The sequence below is a fragment of the Lipophrys pholis genome (assembly GCF_963383615.2).
Source record: "Lipophrys pholis genome assembly, chromosome: 11".
Lineage (NCBI taxonomy): Eukaryota > Metazoa > Chordata > Actinopteri > Blenniiformes > Blenniidae > Lipophrys > Lipophrys pholis.
This window is the reverse complement of record NC_137631.1, coordinates 11,559,584-11,578,624: the sequence shown is the minus strand read 5'-3', so window position 1 is coordinate 11,578,624 and position 19,041 is coordinate 11,559,584. Positions and strand designations below refer to the sequence as shown.

Below are 19,041 nucleotides of genomic sequence, written 5' to 3'. Positions count from 1 at the left end.
AATGTGCATTGTGGAAGATGGTACGTGAGCGGGCGAGGTTCTGAAAGTGCAGCCGTCTGAGTGCATCACTGGTGGTTTCAGTGCAGGTTTAAAGAGGGCATCTCCTTCTGTTACAGAGATGGTGTGATTACAAATGAGAAAAGCAAAAAAGGGAGCAGGTAGGAGCTTTTGGTTGTTTTGTTTTTTTTAATGACATTGCCAGGTTCACATTCCTTTATTGTTCTATTTTAGAGCAACAACTGATTATTGTTGCTGGTTCTCTTTTTGATGAAAAATGGACAAATATGTGTGGTATCCATGAACATTACCCACAGTACATATACTATTAAACTTGGGAGTGGAAAATGGCGTGTTTTGATGTCTGTCCCTGTCTGCATGATACACACTCACACAATCCAGACAGGTATTACTCATCACATTTTTGGCACGCCAAACAAGTTTGTACTTCCTGTTATTCCATTGTATTGTCAAAGAAACCTTGTTATTTCTATGTTAACGGTTTAGGTGTGACCGCTGTATGTTTTTTGTTAGTCAGGTGTTTGACATTAAATACTGTACTGTCATGATTTAAGGCAATTTTGACATTTGTGCTATGTAATTTGTCATTATTGCAGAATTGCCACACTCAAAGTGGCGCACATGCCATGCAGGAGGATTACCCAAGATACACTAAGATCTAAATCCACAAGCTTTATTTGAGAATTGTCTCAGATCTTTAGCAAGCGGAATGACTAACTTGTCAGTTGAAACTAATTATGGCTTTAGTAAGGAGTTGCTTTTAAAAGGAGTTGTAATCTATACTAAGTTGACCACACTGATGTTTACTAGGCCAAATCACTGCTGGCTCATATGAACATATGTGATCCAGTGACAGGTGAAGCACCAGCTGTCCCCAAATGGCCGTCCAACCGCAGACGACACATGGGTGAGTCACAAACCTGACACTTTAGCAGCAGTCGCTATCCCACTGAAGTGATTTGAAACATTGTCCGTTGATGGAAGTTTTCTATTTGATTTTATAGTTAATGGGTATTTCACTTCTGTCTGACTTGTTGTACAAACCATGATTTCATTCATATTAACATAGCCCCCAATTGAGGAAGTTTTAGTCTGTCCCACTACATGTATTGTCTTTTATTGCTGTCTTGAGTACATACAATACAGTCAGTTGGTTTGTAGAACAGGGATGTTGTACTTTGCTTTTATTTATGACATGACTGAACTGAATAAAAAATAAATCCACACACAATTATGTATACTTACAGCCTTTCCACATGCATGTGTAGCTATCACTGAATGTAAATAAAACAAAACAAAGATAAAACTGCAAAAGTTACATAATTGTAAAATCAGTTGTAGAAGTAAGACTCCTGCGTGCAGTAAACCTTGGAATGTGTAACACAAAAACACAGCTTATAAAACAACATACTGTAAGCATACATACAGTTGATTTAAACGTTGTGTTCATTCGCTTATTGGACATGTATTTCTTCACATTCTCAACACAAGACTTGATGTCCAGTAATCTCCCTATTTCTCTTTTATACTCTACTTTAATTTCATTTAGGACTTTACAGTTAGATGGGAACATTTTACCAGACATTAGAAAATCAAGATAAGGGCCAGTTGATTGTGTACAAGAAGCTTAAATCAATGGTCCCAGCAGATCCCACAGGTGTGCTACCTACAGCGTGTTGGCTCTTTGACCTGTACTCCATGTACTTCCAGTCATTACAGTGACTGCTGGAGACATGGAGTATGGGGACAGCAGTGGGGAGGACACAGAGCTCCTGTTCACACAGGAACACCCTTCCTGAACCACCTTCCTGCCCTCCCCCGGGACTGTCTGTCTGTTATCTGCTAAACATCAGCGTACGAGGAGGCAAACAAATGAGGACACAGTGTGGACAGTGTAGACAATGTGTCGGTGTGCTAGTGACCTAGCAAATAACAAACAGTGAGTGAAGGAGGTACCACATCCATGTCAGGACACTGACTGAAGCCAAAGTCATCAGTAGGGGCAACGCTTAAAGTTTTGATGCTTCGAGAAAGGACGTTGTTCAGATGTGACATGAACTGAATTCATGATTCAAGACTGAATGACACAAAGACAAAGTGGAAGCAGCTGCAGAGCCGATTGATTCAGACAAGAAGATCTGTATCACAAATGTCAATTAAAAAAAGAAAAAAAACTCAGTATGAAAATCTAGAACCAACAGCAGTACGTGCCAGACAGACATTACATCATATACTTAACATAGATGGCCTCTGTAAAGCCTGCAGGAGAATCTCACAAGTCAAGTTGAGTGTCAAGCATTGTTAGAGCTCACAAACTTTATGGTTTTCTGCTTGTTGCAGAACTGTTACTTGTGTCAGGCTGCGCTAAATGGAATAAATTTGCAAAACGAAGTCACAAGTAAGCACAATGAAGCTTGCTGTGACTGTTTTGAGTCAGGGAGTAAATACATTACCATCATACAGATCAAATAGAGACTACATAACACTTTAAAGAAAGAGAAGAGAAGAGAAGAAAATACAAGAGAAGACAAGAGCAGTACACTAAGGCACTTCTAAGCCATGCAAACACTTGAAAATGTATTAGTTCATTCAAGTCCGTCCATCCTCTGCATAAGCTGGCCTGTTCACAAAACGTGGAACGATTCACACTGCCATCTGTTGGGGAGTTATAAAGCTTTAAAAAAAGAAAAAAGAAAAAAGAAGAAGCTTGAGACTGCATTCACCTCATTCTCTGAACCAACCATGCCAAATTCTGCCATCGCATGATGACTGACAAATAGAGGCATGACGTACATGATGGATGTGCGATACAGAGTGAGGGCGTGCCCTGTTGGCAATTAAGTGTTGTGAGATGTCATGTGCGATTCGGCAGGGCAAACCAGGTCAACGTATACATTGCATAGCGAAGGCTCAACTGGATTTCCGAGTATGTAAACTTCCTCTGAACACTCAACACACCGACAGTGAACAATCAGTCCTCTAAAACAAACAAGGTGCAAACAAGAGGCGCATCTTCCTCCTGGTGTCAGCCTCTCTTTCTTCTCTTGACAGTCACCTTCAGGAGGATTAAGGAGCAACGAGGAGTTAAACGGCAAAAACACGAGCGGCGCACAGAAGCCAAGAAGGAAAGACTACCAGCTCCAGGAATGTCTTGGCACGTGTGCCTGTCCAGATTCCCGTCATGAAATCTGCGCTCAGTTGCGCGAGACAACGGAGAGGGAAGTCGGACGGAGAGGCCGATAAGACGCGAGGGAAACAACTGCTCGGGTCACCGTGCTCGCATGCTGCTGTGTATATGCGCTGTTTTTATTCTCACCACCGTAACATCAAAGGACCCAGTGCTTCAACCTTTGTAACCCCAGACAATTTCCGTGTGTTTTCTTTTTTTTTTTTTTACATCTGTTATGACTGAGTCTACTCACATGACAATAGCATTTCTCACATAACAGCCATTCCAATTGGAAAAAGAATTCTTTAATATGTCCTGTGGGGCCTTTGGAAAAACAACATTGTTATTGTGCTTTGATTTATTGCCATTGTGACGAATTTTCTGAACATGGGAGAGAATTAACCAACATTTTTGTGACGTGTGATACGGCGTCACATGGACTCGCAATGCAACAGAGTCAACGATGAAAACTTTGCCACACTTATTCAGCACAAATTCTTTAGATAAGGCTCTTTAGCAATAGTGGGATGAGGCGCTGATGTTGACTCTACACACATTATACTTGTAGGTTCTCTTTAGGCTTTAAAAGGCATTGTGGTTCCCCCTAAGGTTTACCAATTCTGGTCAATTCTTTTTTTTTTCCAAATGTGTGAGAAAAAGCTTTGACCTTTGTCTTTTTGGATCTACAAGTGCATTCAAATATGCAGTTGTTTGTTTCATCCACAAGGTTAATTGCCTGTCCTTATAAATGTGAAAAACAAACCATTCTTATTCTTCTAAAGAGATTGGAAATAAGGCTAAAGAAAATAACTAGAGCATAACAAAATTAGGATTTTGCATGCTTGTCAATGGAATCTCAACTGCAATATAAAATTATAGCCACTGGGTGAAATAGTGTTTTTTACCAGGCATATAGCGGCTGATTTAAAACAAAACGTTTGTCAATAGTTTATAAAGAAAAAGCCTATTGAGAAAGTGTAACTGTCTTGTAATCGGATATCCCACAGTATCACTGTGATACCAATTAGTTGGCAATGGAGAGGAGTTCTTCTGGTATGAACATTTTATTTCACTCGAGATGTTTTTGTGTATGTGAATAAATAAAACTCGATGACTTGATATCCTTCGTTCTGAATATGAATCTGACTGATTTCCATTGAGTTGGAGGACAGAATCTATCCCCTCTAATTATCATCAATGCTATTTCAGCAACCAACAAAGCAAAACTCATAAGATGGCTCCTAAAAATCTAAGTAAAGTGCTACAACTCGATAGCGGTCTATAGTTAAACCAGTGACATCATTGATTTTCAATAGCTGCTTGAGCAAGAAGGTCAAAAATCACCAAAAAACGGTGCAAATTCAAGTTATGTTCAGAGCTTATTTAAGTTTAAAAACTGCTTCTACGTCGCCACATAATATTTGCTTCATAATCTTGAGAAATTATGTGAAAATCCTTGGATGGCTTTTTTACACATTGCACCCTTTTTGACGTCGTCCTCCAGGACGTAACGCGATAAAAATAATATCACAAGTGTCATCCAACTTTGCAGTTCTCGCAAGTGAAATAAGTGAAATAAAAGATTTCAGCCTTTTTCCTCTGGCCTGTTCCCATAAAACCCACAGTACAATAGTGAGCGGCAGCGTAGGGTCAGTTCAGGTGAATTTCTCAGCCTCTCCATAGATACCCTGTGTGGCTCACCCAGACCGCCTGCCTCCTCTTTGTGTTTCACCTACACACACACGGGGACACACACAAGATCCCGGCGTTTCGCTCTTTACACAATGGACAATGCAGGAAGAGCAACAGAGGGTGCACACACTGGCCTTTCTGGTGGGCCAGTAACAAGTAAGCATTACACAGAGGTCATCATTATCATGACTTTGACAGGGCTGCATGAATAGAGAATGGGAGTGGGGCGAGGCCAGAGAGCGAAAGTAAAGGAAGGGAAGGAAATTATAAAGCCAAAAGAAAAGGAGAATAAATCTTTGAGCGGGAAAAAAAAAAAGATGACACTAAAGGCTTTTGTCCGCAGAAAAAAAGGATTTCCAGATTGCACATGCATGGTATGGTGCTCATTTCAGTGACCAGTGAATCGAACACATCTGTAAATGCAACATTACATTAATAGAATTTGAGAAATGCAGCAATATTTCAGGATTGATTAGTTTTAAATGCCATTTTTGCTCTGTTGTTTATTTTAGTCACAGTTCCACCTCTTGATTGTTCATTTTAAGTCTTTTAATGGCTATATATTCAAATATTAACAGATGTTTTTTGCAATTTGCCTCCGCAAGACAATTAAGTGGTGGCGTGTGAATGAATAGTGGACCTTGGTGGAATTCAACCTATTTTGACATTACTTGATCTCCCCGTTGCCTTCTGAAAAAGAATGACTGTTTAAAACAGCTTCTCCCCAAAAGCAGTCCAAATTTCTCCCCTCTTTCTACAAAGGACTGTGCTGGTTTTGCACAATTTATTTATTCTTGTACACATTTTCCATTCATTTGCACGGCCAGTAGCAATCCATCAAACATTATCTCTTTGTTCAAACAAGAAATATACACCTTAATTATGACTAAAGAGACCAAGTGAATTGAGAAGAGTTTTACAAACTTAAAATCTTCAGAAGTTGCTTTTTCTGACGAGTGAGTGTGTTGACTCATCCTTCTGGACCCTTTCATTTTTTTTTTTAAGAATAGGGGAGAAAGGCTGTGTTCAGTTCTGGGCCTAAACTATGATTATGAAATGTGATAGTATCTTATTATTGGTGTGTTTGTGCCACAGTGTGTTTATATGGACTTTCAGGCAAAACTGTGCAACTTTGGCTGTGCGCTTTGTGTTGTGTGACTGAATAAGTGTGAGGTGGTCGCTGCTATTATTAGAATTCTGCAGTTTTGCACAGAAATATTTCAATACTTGAAAATGATTTATTTTGTGTAAGGTTGTGTAATCGTTACTATTGTGAGAGTCTGAATCTGCCCCCATAATCTGAGCTAGATTATGGGTGACTGGTACCCTTTAAGAAAATAATAAAATTTTGAAGGTGAACATTATTTTAGACTAACTATATGGTTAGATTAAGCTTAGGGCAAGTAATAGTTTAGAGTGAGTTTAGAGTGAAAGATATGAATGTAAGATGAAGCAATGTCCACAAAAGTCATTACAACAAAACGCATATGTCTGTCTGTGTGGACTTATGTGTTGGACGTAAAACCTCGTGCTGTGGCCTTAAAATGCTTTTATTCTCTGGTTTCCAAAAGGTTCGGCAGTGTGGTTCACAATCAGATAGAGTCAGTAGCTGAAAACCACAGTTAATGCAATGAACGTGTGAAAATGTCAGTCGCATTCAAGTGACCCAATTCATACAGCTTTCCCCGAGACTTTCGAAATAGCCCTTGAATTTTCTTTGTTTGCAAGTACCTCACAGAATCTGGGGATGCTCCAAATCCCTCTCTGTTGTAAAACTTTATGGAATCAAAGTGATGCGAGAGCAAACGCTCTCAGATGAGGTGAAGTGCGGTCATGCTTTACAAGTGGAGTGAAAACAAAAAAAAAAAGATGGAAAGCAAGAATGACAGGCTGCACGAATAAATCCTGAACCAAAGTGTCCGCTGGACTCAAATTCACCAGCCCAACAAGCAACCAAATTTCTCAACCAGCGGCCGTCAGCGCCAACTGGAAAACAGAGCAAGCCCGGCTCAGATTCACCACAGGCTGGGCTGCTGCCAAAGAGAATGGATTCACTTTAACACTGGCAGTTACAATATGTTCTTTGTGTTTGTAAAAGCAGGAGAAAGAGATGGACAGAGTGCAAAGGAAACAGAGTAAGTAAGAAGTGAAGGGTAAGGCTGGATGGCAGCGTTGTGAATGGGTTTCCTCTGAGAGGGAGGGAGGGAGAGAGGGGGGGGAGAGAAAGAGGGAAATGGTGGTTATGTTTTAAAGAACAGGAAACTGAGCGAGAGCACCTGACGCACATGGTAAGCATCAAGAGCTGCGCCACGTGCCACTAAACTGCAGCCAAAGCTCTTTTCTGCAGGGGTGGTGCTGGTGTGTGTATGTGTGTGTGCACCGGGTAATCTCTCATCTGAGTGGGTGCACACTCAAAGCTGCTTTTGTTTCTAAGGGCTACTTTCACGAGAACGACCCCCCCCCCCCCCCCCCCCACCACCACCACCACCCCCACCCCCCTACAGTCACTCCTCCCCTCCATTTTTTCCTCCCATTTTTATCTTTCTTTTGTTGAGAGCATAGATACCTTCATTCTGAGAGCAAGAGAGAGAGAGAGAGAGAGAGAGAGAGAGAGAGAGAGAGAGAGAGAGAGCACGCCTGCTCAGCTCATTCAGCACCTTCACATTGGAGTTATGCTGGTCAAAGCAAAGTCCTCTGATGTGATAGACAGAACTATGGGTATGAGGGCATGCATGTATTTTTTACTTAAAAAAAATTTTTTGGTACTTGGCACACTCCCATTATAAGGGTTTGTTTGCTTTATGGGGAAACAAATCAAATCTTCATAATGGAAATAATCTAATAAGGTTTGATGCGGTTTGGGTGACGCTTACATTTGGAGCTCGTCTGTAGGAAATGAGTGCAAATAGACGTAGAGTGATCTGGAGTGATGACTTCAGGGTCGATGTTCAGAGTAGGAAAATAAAAGCAGAGGGTGGTGATGGTGGTGAGTAGAACAGGCAGTTGCCTCCTGGACCATTTGTCCTCAGAGACAGCTGGACAAGATCTGTTCCTAACTGGTCCCCAGTGTGGTGGCCTTCACAGACACAGACCACTGCTGCAAACGCATCGAACACAATCTAATACTTATGCTCACATGAAAAAGTAGAATATAAACAGCCTGTCACTGTCTGACAGAGGTTTGTCGGCTTTCGATGCACGCACGCACGGACCCACGCACCCACGCACAGAAATGATTGGAAAAAAATAAAACGTGCACACAAACACTCAAACAGTATAACTCTGTGCTTGTATACATGTCAGGTTATTTAAGGCTACTTTTTTCCAAGAACTTATTTCAACACGTCAAATGAGGCAGACACTGATATTTCATCAAGGGCTCTAATGTAGCAAAATGAAAAGCGATTACATTACTTAATCAGGACAGTTTAGTTACATTCGCCTATCTCCTCAGAGTTAAAATACGGATCAGTGATACGATACCACTCTACACTTCATCAGCAGCGACTCCTCCATACTTGAGATCGCTGTTGTGGAATCACAGATATTGATCCTTTGATAGAAAGAACCGCCACACACCTCCTCAAATGAGGAGCAGATTTAATGTCTGTCAGTCAGTTTGTCCTGCTGCTCATCTTTTCTTTGTGTCGATCATCAAGCTCCAGGTTTACGTGCGGGTTCACGAATGTGCTGGTGCATGTATGGAAACAATTTTTAGCCTACATCCAGGGTGTGGCCTCGTATGGGGTTCACACAGACGAGTCTTTATAAATGAGGACCCCTTCTGCCCCTCCTTTGCCTTCTCACTGCCAGCTGCCACAACCACCAAATGCACCCAAACTCCTCAAGACACCCACACACACACATGCTCCCCCCCTACTGGAGTGCCAGGCTGTGGTGGCAGCCAGCGTGGCATCGTCGTCAGTCACCAGGGAGGTGCCATGTTACTGCAGCCGCTGCTGTAGGTTAGCCACACTGTGGCTTTGTTCTTGCCATCAATAGTCCAGTCAGCCTGATATTATGAATGATGCCGGGGGGACGACAACGTTAGGGAAGATTAAGGGTGACTATTGATGTGGATACTGAAGACAGTGTAGATTATGCACAGGGAAAATTGTGCTGAACACCACAGATACTGCTTTTCCCATCATCTAAATAACTTGTAAACAATCAAAGTGTACATGAAAAGTTATTTGAATGGTTTTTTTTTCCTGATAATTAAAAAGCCATTGTTAGTTTACATGACACAGTCTTAATAATACTACTAATAATATTAATACTACCACTACTAATAATATTCTAATAATCCTTTGGGGATTAAGAAACCACATATGTCCTATTACTGCAGTGGTGCAGCCACATTATGGTGCTCCGGAGAGCTGACGGAGGTTAGGGGCCTTGCTCAAGGAACCAAAGTAGTGACCTGTCCACTGCGTGGCACAAACCAGTGAACTCACACAGTCAAAGTCTGCTTCTTTAACCATTGGGCCACACCAAAGGATGTGGCTGCCACGTATATCCACGGCACTCTATTCATCCAGTGGGACTGGTTTGGGGTTCAGTGTCTTGCTCAAGGACACTTCACCATGTAAACATGCAGCGATAAGGAATGGAACCTGCAACCTTCTGACCAAGAGACAACCACTCCACCAACCGGGCCACAGCTGCCCACAGGCAAAAGATAGTGTGTTTGTCTATGGAAAGCATGAAATGTGTGTAACACTCATTCCATACTGCAAACAGCCAAACTGATATCAGTGAAAACAATCTAATAAACTTACACGTTCACAACTGCTTCGTACCCGCCTAATGTCAGTACTGACTGTCTCTGTAAGATGACTGGCAGACCGCTTCGTTGATCTGAAAGAACTCCTTAGCCACTGATCACCACTGATCACCACCATACTTTAAATGTGCACTGTTTTAGTACTTTGTCAATGAGAAGTCCTGGCGTTGAGTATGCACACTTCTCATACTTCTGCTGGGATTCACTCCCAATTGATGAGGCTTTTAGTTTCTTTTCCTCACCTATTTTATGCAGGTGAAAAACCTTTAAACAAGCAAACAAACAAACACCAGTGTAACTATACAAAATGAAATATAATTATCACATCAATCAAAAACAAGTTACAGAAATATGACATCACAATTATAGTAAATACTCAATATATCAAATACATTTACATTAAAATAGAAACTATTTGAATTGAATTATTAACCATATCCAAATTAATCATTGATCCTAAAAAAGCATGCTGGTATATAATTTATCAAGCATTGTAGAACATTATTATTAAATTTGATGTAATGTACCAAAGTACATTTTACTTGATCAATTATAATTTCCTATAATTACAGTTTACTTTAATAATAAATTACTCATATTATATATGTACATACACATGACTGCTTTATTTACACAAACAACAACACAGTGAGATAAATAAACCACTGAGGCCAAATCTCCCACTGTCCACACCCAAAGTTAAAAAGCGCTTCGAAAAAAGGCTATATTTCCCGAGCGTACACAAACGCATCACTCAAACGCAGTGAGCTGCAGCCTGCATTATAAACAACAGTTGCATGCGTACAGTGGAGATAAGTGAAGTTGGTCTGTGTGTGTGTGTGTGTGTGTGTGTGTGTGTGTGTGTGTGTGTGTGTGTGTGTGTGTGTGTGTGTGTGTGTGTGTGTGTGTGCGTGTGTGTGTGTGTGTGTGTGTGTGTGTGCGTGTGCGTGTCTATCCCAGACAGAGAACCCCCCCCACCCCCCTGCCAGCTGTCTGTCCTGCCCAGACAGTGGCCCTGTGCCTGGTGCCACAGCCTAACAGTGTGCCAGCTGATCTTCGGGGATGGGAGTCAGCCTGACCCCAAGCAAACCCCTTTTTCCCTTTTAACCAGTATTTAAAGCCATTATTTCACATTGAAAGCCTTATTATGTTATATTGCAACAGCTGTCCACAAACACACACACGCAGAGAAAGAGAGAGAGAGGGAGAGGGAGAGAGAGAGAGAGAGAGAGAGAGGGAGAGAGAGATTGCATAGTGAGGCAACAAGAGGCATAACTAAGAAGAGAAGAGACATCATGTCTCCCGTTTCCAAATATAGCAGCTGTCCTGGTTCCACTCAAGTCGCTTGTTGTTGTTTTCACTGTGTTTTGAGCCCAAAGATGCAGACATGAGAAGCAACACAGCTTGAGATCATCAATCTGAAGCATTTTTATTTTTAAGTGATGATTTGATGGTGTGCAGCGATGACAGGAGAAGCTGAGGAGACGAACCGACTCAACAGTGATCGGAGAAATAGAACTCGTCAGATTGTATGGAAACTGTAGCGGCGTAGCCGTGTCTGACAAGTTTTTTACGGAGCACTGATTGAACTGTAAACTATGAGGGGAAATGTGAATGAAGCAGCTTCTTGTTGGCATTGTCAAACCCTGGAATGAGGAGCTGGACAAACTATTTCACATTTGCCATCGGACCGGGTCGCCTGGTGTTATCTCAGAGCCAAATTTCATAAACTCCCTCAGCTCTGCTCGATGACCCTGCATTCTTTCCTGAAGACCAACACAGGGCCAGCCAGGCTCCGCTAGACAAAACAAAACATGAAACTGATAAGGCCGCATGAAACTATTCCACTCATTCAGCTCGTCACCGTGGCCCGTCTAATATCCGCTCTGACTCTCCGGACCCTAAAGTTGCTACTGTATTTGGTGAACTGAAGTCTACTCAACGCGAGACTAAAATATCAGAACGCGGTAAATGTCAAACAAGTCATTCATGAGGAATGAGAGAAGACTTCGGAATATTGTCCTGGATGACGAGCTTTGACTTTCACTCATCATATCCTGATTCATCCAACTTTGGGTCAGAGAGGCTTGAACTGATGTAAACTGTCAAAAGGCCACTATATCTCTGGGCCAACACAGAAAGGAAAACAGTCACACTCACATTCAGGCTAAGACACCAGTCCATTCAATCTTTTGGCTGTGGTAGAAAACCAGAGTGCTTGAAGAAAAATTGTGCCCAGCTGACTTTGCAAATCAGATTTAGTTTTTTGTGTGTGAATTGGGCCTTTCTGAGCCCTCATATCTGTTAGGGAATGTTCATATAGTTCATTGTCTTCTAGGAGCAACTTCATATCTCAGATGCAAAAGTGGATGAAAACATATCCCTTTGAAAATGAACCTTTTTTAAAATTTCGACTTAAGACAGCATACCTCAAACACAAGTAAAGAATTTGAAAAAAATGCTGCTAAATTTGGACAGCTTCAAAAAAGTTAGAATTTGGGGGAATTCGATTTAAATATGGTGCAAACCCATGGAGCCTCCACTGATTTTACATGTAATTAAACAAAACACACACACACACACACAATCTGACTGATTTTAATTAGTCTATTAATAAGTGTGATCAGACAATGGTTGTGAGGAAGGATTAAATGTAACTTTTGTTGCCATCCACATGCAATTTCTTGCTTGAGTGAAGCCATCTGGCATGTGTTCACCATATCAGGTATGGCAATAATGATTATGCGGTGGCTTCTAGCTGTGGCTTGTTTTTATCCTTCACATTCCCATAACCCTTATCTGATGGTCCCAGGACAAACTGGAAGGTATTTAATCACTGAATCAGTAACTACTTTCATTTTAGATATATGGATGGGGGACAAAGTGGAGAGAGAGAGAGAGAGAGAGAGAGAGAGAGAGAGAGAGAGAGAGAGAGAGAGAGAGAGAGAGAGAGAGAGAGAGAGAGAGATGCACAGCTGCTTGTGCACATTTGCCCTCACAGTACCTAGTCACTGTCATTTGAGAAGGCCAATTGCCTCTTGTCATCAGGGTAAAAACAAGTAGTGGAGAGAGACACACACATGTTAACCACTCAACACGCACACACACACACACACACACACACACACACACACACACACACACACACACACACACACACACACACACACACACACACACACACACACACACACACACACACACACACACACACAGAAGATCTGAGGCTTATTTAGTGAGCTGCATGGCCCATACAGTACTCACACCAGAGTTTAAACATCAGCATAAACAACGGAGCCATTAATTTTGATTCATAGCACTGCCACAGTTGGGATTATAGATTAGAGAGCATGAATAAGACAATTCAGACTCACTTTAGCGAGACACTGGCTCTGTGTGGAGCCGGGGCTTTTTACAAGGGCACTTGTGTAAGACTCCTGTATGTGCAGATTTTCTGCACAAGCTCACGCACAGACCCCATCGTATACATACACAGCCCTTACATACCCTAAAGCCACTACACACACACACACAAACACAGGGCATATGTACAGTGTAAACACAGAACCACACACCTAATTCCACACCTCTTGTTCTCCCTATGGGATTGAGAGACCCTCTCTCAACCCTCCAGCTGTTGGGTTTGGGATGACAGACACACATCAAACTACCCCCACCCCACCTCCCTCTCTCCTCCTCCTCCTCCTCCTCCTCCTCCTCCTCCTCCTCCTCCTCCTCCTCCTCCTCCTCACACCTGCTGCAAACCTAACTGACTGGGTAGTATTTTTAGATTGTAGTCAACAGAGAGCCAGGTTTGTCATCAAACAAACCCTGCTGCCGTTCTCCGTCCCCATTCATCCACCTCACAGGATCTTCTCCGTCCTTGTCCGCCCCCTCTCAACGGAAGCGGCTGGGACAGATCACCGTCCTAATTTAAGGGAATGTTGATCCAGCAGAGGGTAGGAAATGCGGCCCTGGTCAGGAAATGTCTGCACGTATTTGAACGTTTTAAGAGCTTTGCTGCATATACTCCTATTTTTAACACCCACCTCCACACACTGTGTCCACTGTCAAAAAGGGAAGGACTTTGACAAACTCTCGTGGTGTTACAGTTACTACAGGACAGGCTGGGAATATGTGAGCTACACCTCCTCCCCCCAGCTGGGTCTATTTTAGGCCTAGTAAATACAGGAAAAAAAGCAGTTTGTGGTAAAAGGAAAAGAGTGGGAGGAAAATCAAACTTCCACATGTATGGCTCACTGTTCATAGCTTAGCGTGGAAAATAGGGAGGGCTCGGCTAATTGGATGCTGTGCAATATTCTCCAGGGTGCGAGCATGGGATGAAAAAGAAGAGGAAGCCACCCAAGTTGGGTAATGGTGGCTGAACGCCACACCTCTTCACAGATGGTGGTTTATTATAGAAGAAAAGGTTCAGGTCACACATCGTACCGCTCAAGGTCACATTATCATGCCGCCCCCGGCGGGACGTCTCAGACAGAACCAGCCGAGCAAGGCTGATATTTTCTGCTGTGATCTTTGCTACACCGAACCCCTCTTCAAATGCTTGTATTGAGTCTGCACGTCTTTACCATAAACTGTTACAACAGCATTCACACACAAAGTTCACTTTATGAAATCACGTGTTGGCCCTTTGGAAATGTTTGATCACAAACAAGTAATATCCATTCCTAAAAACCATGTTTGAGGGCACGACTTTATATAATGACGATTACAAAAAGTCAATACTGCACCAGTTGAGTGATGTCTCCCTTTTTAATTGTAAATCACCAGACGGGTGGACAAAACGCTCAGAAAATATGTTCTTCAAAACTCAAAGTAAAGCAAAGCTGCCAACTCAGGCATTCCTGGTTTATCATGGTAAAACATTAAGACTGTAGGAAGCCTGCTGGAAGCTTTCACTCTGTAAAGTCAGCTGCATCGTCATTGCAATCTAGTTTATTGTGTGTTTTCATTTCTATTAATTGGAGCTATATTCTATTTAGTTCTAACATGCGATTTAATATATTGAATATCATTTTTAAACGATACTTTTGAACTAACCATCAATGATTTCTTTTGAAAGTCGTAAAGAAAAATGGATATTCGGGGAGAAAATCCAATACAGCTGCATTTTTTAAAAATATATATACAATGCAAAAGATCATTTCCCATTATTCAACTGGAAAACTGTGAAACTTCAATACATATTTGCTGAACAAAAATGTTTTATATAGTCTTTTAAAAAACTTGATTCCAAAATTCTCACAATCGTTATGTACACTATGTTCATGTATGTGCATAAACAGACAGACATGGAGACAGGCATAACCCCTTTGTTCACAATTTATTTAGAGGTGGGGAAGTTGGTGAACACAGCCTTATTTGGAGGACAATACAAGTCGAATAAAGGTCTTTTAGTGTCGGAGTAGGCCAGTTATATTTTGTCACTTCCAAGCATGAGTAAGCAAGGATTCGCCAGCCCGGACTTCCTCAAAATACACTCTGAGTCAGGAGGTGCCTAATGAGACTCAACCTCCAAAAAACCCTCTATGCGGGTGCATTCATGTGACTGAGTACGCAAATGTGAAGTCGTGTGTTCCTGATTCCTGAAACTTGTAAGTCCTCTCCTCCCCCTTGCTTGTACACTTATACAAGGTCTTGTCTGGTGACACAGTACTAATAGCAGCAAAGATGTATTGTGAAAACACAGAGCACTATGCTTTGCTGGTTCTGAACAAGGCCGCAGGGTCTGAGCTCTGATCCTCATTAACCTTTGTAGAGCCAACCGCTAACATCCGGACCACTCCTGCCAGCGCACTACTGGACCATCAGCTAAGTACCTGGAGGATGCTGCAAGGCTAGGGACTACTGTCAATGTGCACCTTTTAACCAAATGCTTTTAGCCTAAGAAGGCAAAAAATGCGCTTATGCTTGCTCATGTGGATTTGATAGGTTTTCTCTGTAAAAGTGTCCTGAAATGACTTTGTTGAATTCAGAGCTATATAAATAAAGTTGAATTGAATTGAATTGAATTGAATTGAATTGAATTGAACCACTGAATCTGCTGTAGGTTTTGCATCTGGATTTGCTGTTGGTCGCACCTCTCGAGCTGTTGGCTTAACCTCCGGAACCAACCAACAGCTCATCCAGAGGGTTAGAGTTCAGAGGTAAAATCAACAACAGATCCAGAGGTGCATCCAACAACAGGTTGGAAGGTGCAGCCAACATCTGATCCAGACATGTATGGCAGAAATGTACGGATTTAATTGGTTTCAGACAAGGGCGGGGCAAAATGGCTCCACAGCTCCACCTAAAAACTTGGAAAAATTCATGTACAATCAATGTTTTGGCACTCTGATGTACCAAATCTCACCATATCCCATCATGTGTGGAGGTTAGGTAAAAATCCAATATTCACAATGTATGATGACATATGATCATGCAGAGTGGTTGAAATCAACCCAAAACTCTATTTCTAAAGATTTTTTGTCTTTCTTTAGGGTCTTCAAATTGTGAGGACTATATGTTTGTTGTTTAAGTACCAAAACTATAATAACGTGGTCTCATATTTCCAAGCTGTGGCTGCTCTCTGGATTAATTTTTCAGGCCACGGACTTCACAAAGTTACAGAAAGTGACACAGTTGACAGACACAGTACTGCTTGCTGGCTGTGTGGATATTTTTTTTTAGTTTATTCAGATTTGCTTGATAATACTTACAATAAACAGAAATGAAATGTATTTTTATGCAGTACCTCCTCACTGGTCAACAGCATGTCTTTTATGGGTCTTCCACTGTTTATGTCCCAAAAAGAATAAATTTCTACACTTTTTTTTCGGCCAAATGAGGTTAGGCTTGAAACCACAGCTATTAGCAAAAGAAACAGGGCTCTGATGCAAATAAAAACATCATCCAAACCAATGGCTTCCTTCAGCTAATTGCTTGAACTCCACTGATGGCAATGATGTCCGTCCAGCCTTCGCTGGAATTATTTATAGGTCACAAAACAAACCAGCATTGTGTAAATAGATGAAGCTTTAAAAAAAAAGGCATTTTTTCCCCTTCTGGAAATAAAATAAAACAATTAAAATAAACACTGTAAACAGCTGAGGTGCTGGTGGGAATCCGAAGTGCAAATAAACACCATAGGAAGGAAGGCAGGGTGAAGGCGTTTCCGGAACAAATCCTTGTCCACACAAAGAAACAGACCAGGGTTTGTTTGTCTCTCTGGCCTCTTGACCTTCACTTTGTGAACAAGCTTTACGGTTTGGTGTTGGGTCAGTGAGGTAGCTGAGCAGTCAGCGGACAACAGTGATGCAGTGAGAGTTCATATAAGTGTCTAAACACAGATACTTGAAGTGGTTATATACAGAGATCGTATTCGTGGTCTCTGTAAACCGACATCAGATCCAGTCTCCTTCCTCCACTGTTTGAAAGTTGGAACAATTGTGTGCCTCAGGAGGACTCATAATGAGGTTTTGAACCTAAAGCAAAACTCCTAAAGTTGTTTCACAACTTGATCTGCTAGTCACTGCTCTCTATGGAGCAAAGCAAGTTTCAGAAATAAATAAAGCCCATTTGGCATGTCACTGATCCAAAACCAAGATAGTTTTGCAATAAAGTCAACTTTATTTAAATGCATTGAACCTCTTCAGAGTAGGCAGACTTGTTTTAATTCAGTAAATCTCACAAAATGTAATACATACTGTACCTTAACTGGCCGCCATATTAGATACATCGTCCTAGTTCTGGGTTTCATCAGAGATTTTGTCAGCTGCACATCCATGATGTGCATGCTCTGTTTCACCATATCCCAAAGGTTCTTGGGTTGAGATGTGGTGACATTGGAGGCCAGTGGAGTACAGTGAACTCATTATCAATATTCAAGAAACCAGTGTGAGTTCATTTAAGCTTTGTGACACAATGTGTTATCCTGTTAGTCATAGACACAGGTTCATGTTATGACATGGCACTCAAAAATCAGCTTTGAACAATGAGCCAAAAAAAGAGAGGACGGTATAAAGATTTTCGCGGCTCATTTTCCTCTCCATCACCTCACAGCTTGAGACACCATCAGCGTGACTTTCTGGTTGGCCCTGTTATAGGGCGGAAAGGGGTCTGGTTGCTAAAATGAACAAAGACAGACACACAGGTGGTGTTTCACTCCCTCTCTGGGGAGAAAGTGACTGACTGAATGAAAATGACTGGGCCCTCTCTGTCCTTGCACATCTGGAGTGGGCTGAATGGAACCAGAGGGGAGAGGAGGCGAGCGCAGAGTGGCAAATGGCAAAAATGCAAAGACAGAGTGTGTGCGTCTGTGTGTAGAGGGCAGCGTGATATGTGCGTTGTGGTTCTGATGTCTTCATTTTTTGTGGATGAGAGGGTTCTTGTGTAAGTTTGAGGGGTAAGGACAGAGGGGACACTGTCAGGGATGTTTTTCCATGAAGCTATCAGTCTTTTTTTCAATTTAAACTAAGAATTGAACTTAGTTTCCGAAAAACAGGAAAAAGTTGACAAAAACAGGAAAAAGTGCATAAAAAGACATTTGAGTGCATAAATAGAAATACAGTACTACATGTGATTTTTGACCAAGCCCACTCTTTTGGAATGCATGTATTTTTGCTTTTTTAAAAAAAAAAATGTAATCCTTATTTGCATTTAAACATAGATACAATCTTTAGCGCATGCCAGTGTTTGCTGCTGTTGAAATTTCCTGCTACTGCAAGTGACTCGTTTGATGATGGATGACAAAAAAAGAGCTTGATAAATTTAAAACTGTAGAGGAAATTATAATACAAAAAGAACAAAAATCAAAGACAAAGATGAAGAAGTGCAGAGAGCTGGAAGTGTAATCAAGGGGCGAAAGAAACAGAGAGAGAATAGAGCGATGTTCGAGGGCGGCTGCTCTGCCCAGCGAGTGGCAGGGAGGTGTGCACCTCTCGATGATGAATCATTTCCCAGATCGAGGCGGGACATTTCCACTTACTTCATGAGCAGATTACCTGCCTGCACAACAGGGTCCAACAGTCTTCATATAATCAGGAATTTTGGATCCCCCCCCCCCCCTTCTGTGCACATGTATGAATTTATAAAAATATTGACACACTTCTGCCTGCCAGGGTACAACACCAAAGTTGATCCTGAATTCTGAAAAAAAAAAGCCATTGGTTAACTAGATCTATGTGGAAATGCTTTCTCAGTGTGAGTTGAATAAACATATAAAAGTAATTAATGAAACACAAGAGCAAGCCAGGCCCTTGAACTTTATTTTTCCTGCGCTGCCTGTTGAGCAGTGTGCCGGTGAGGAGCAGCCGCTCTTCATCTGTGTGTGTGTTGGAGAGCGCTTCACAGAGGCCTGCCGCTACATTTGGCAAGG

The 19,041-nt window shown here is 41.8% G+C and overlaps 1 protein-coding gene and 1 long non-coding RNA gene across 2 annotated transcripts in view; one reads left to right on the top strand and one right to left on the bottom strand.

Moving 5' to 3' along the window:
* The window catches only part of kcnq1.2 (potassium voltage-gated channel, KQT-like subfamily, member 1.2), a gene marked incomplete at its 5' end in the record, with an annotated part of 166,501 nt that overhangs the window by 4,137 nt on the left and 143,323 nt on the right, over nucleotides 1-19,041 (bottom strand). The window lies entirely within an intron of this gene.
* LOC308117301 lies at nucleotides 8-4,320 on the top strand. Its single transcript, XR_013935833.1, has 3 exons — nucleotides 8-158; nucleotides 829-925; nucleotides 3,070-4,320. It is a non-coding gene; the product is annotated as an uncharacterized lncRNA (long non-coding RNA).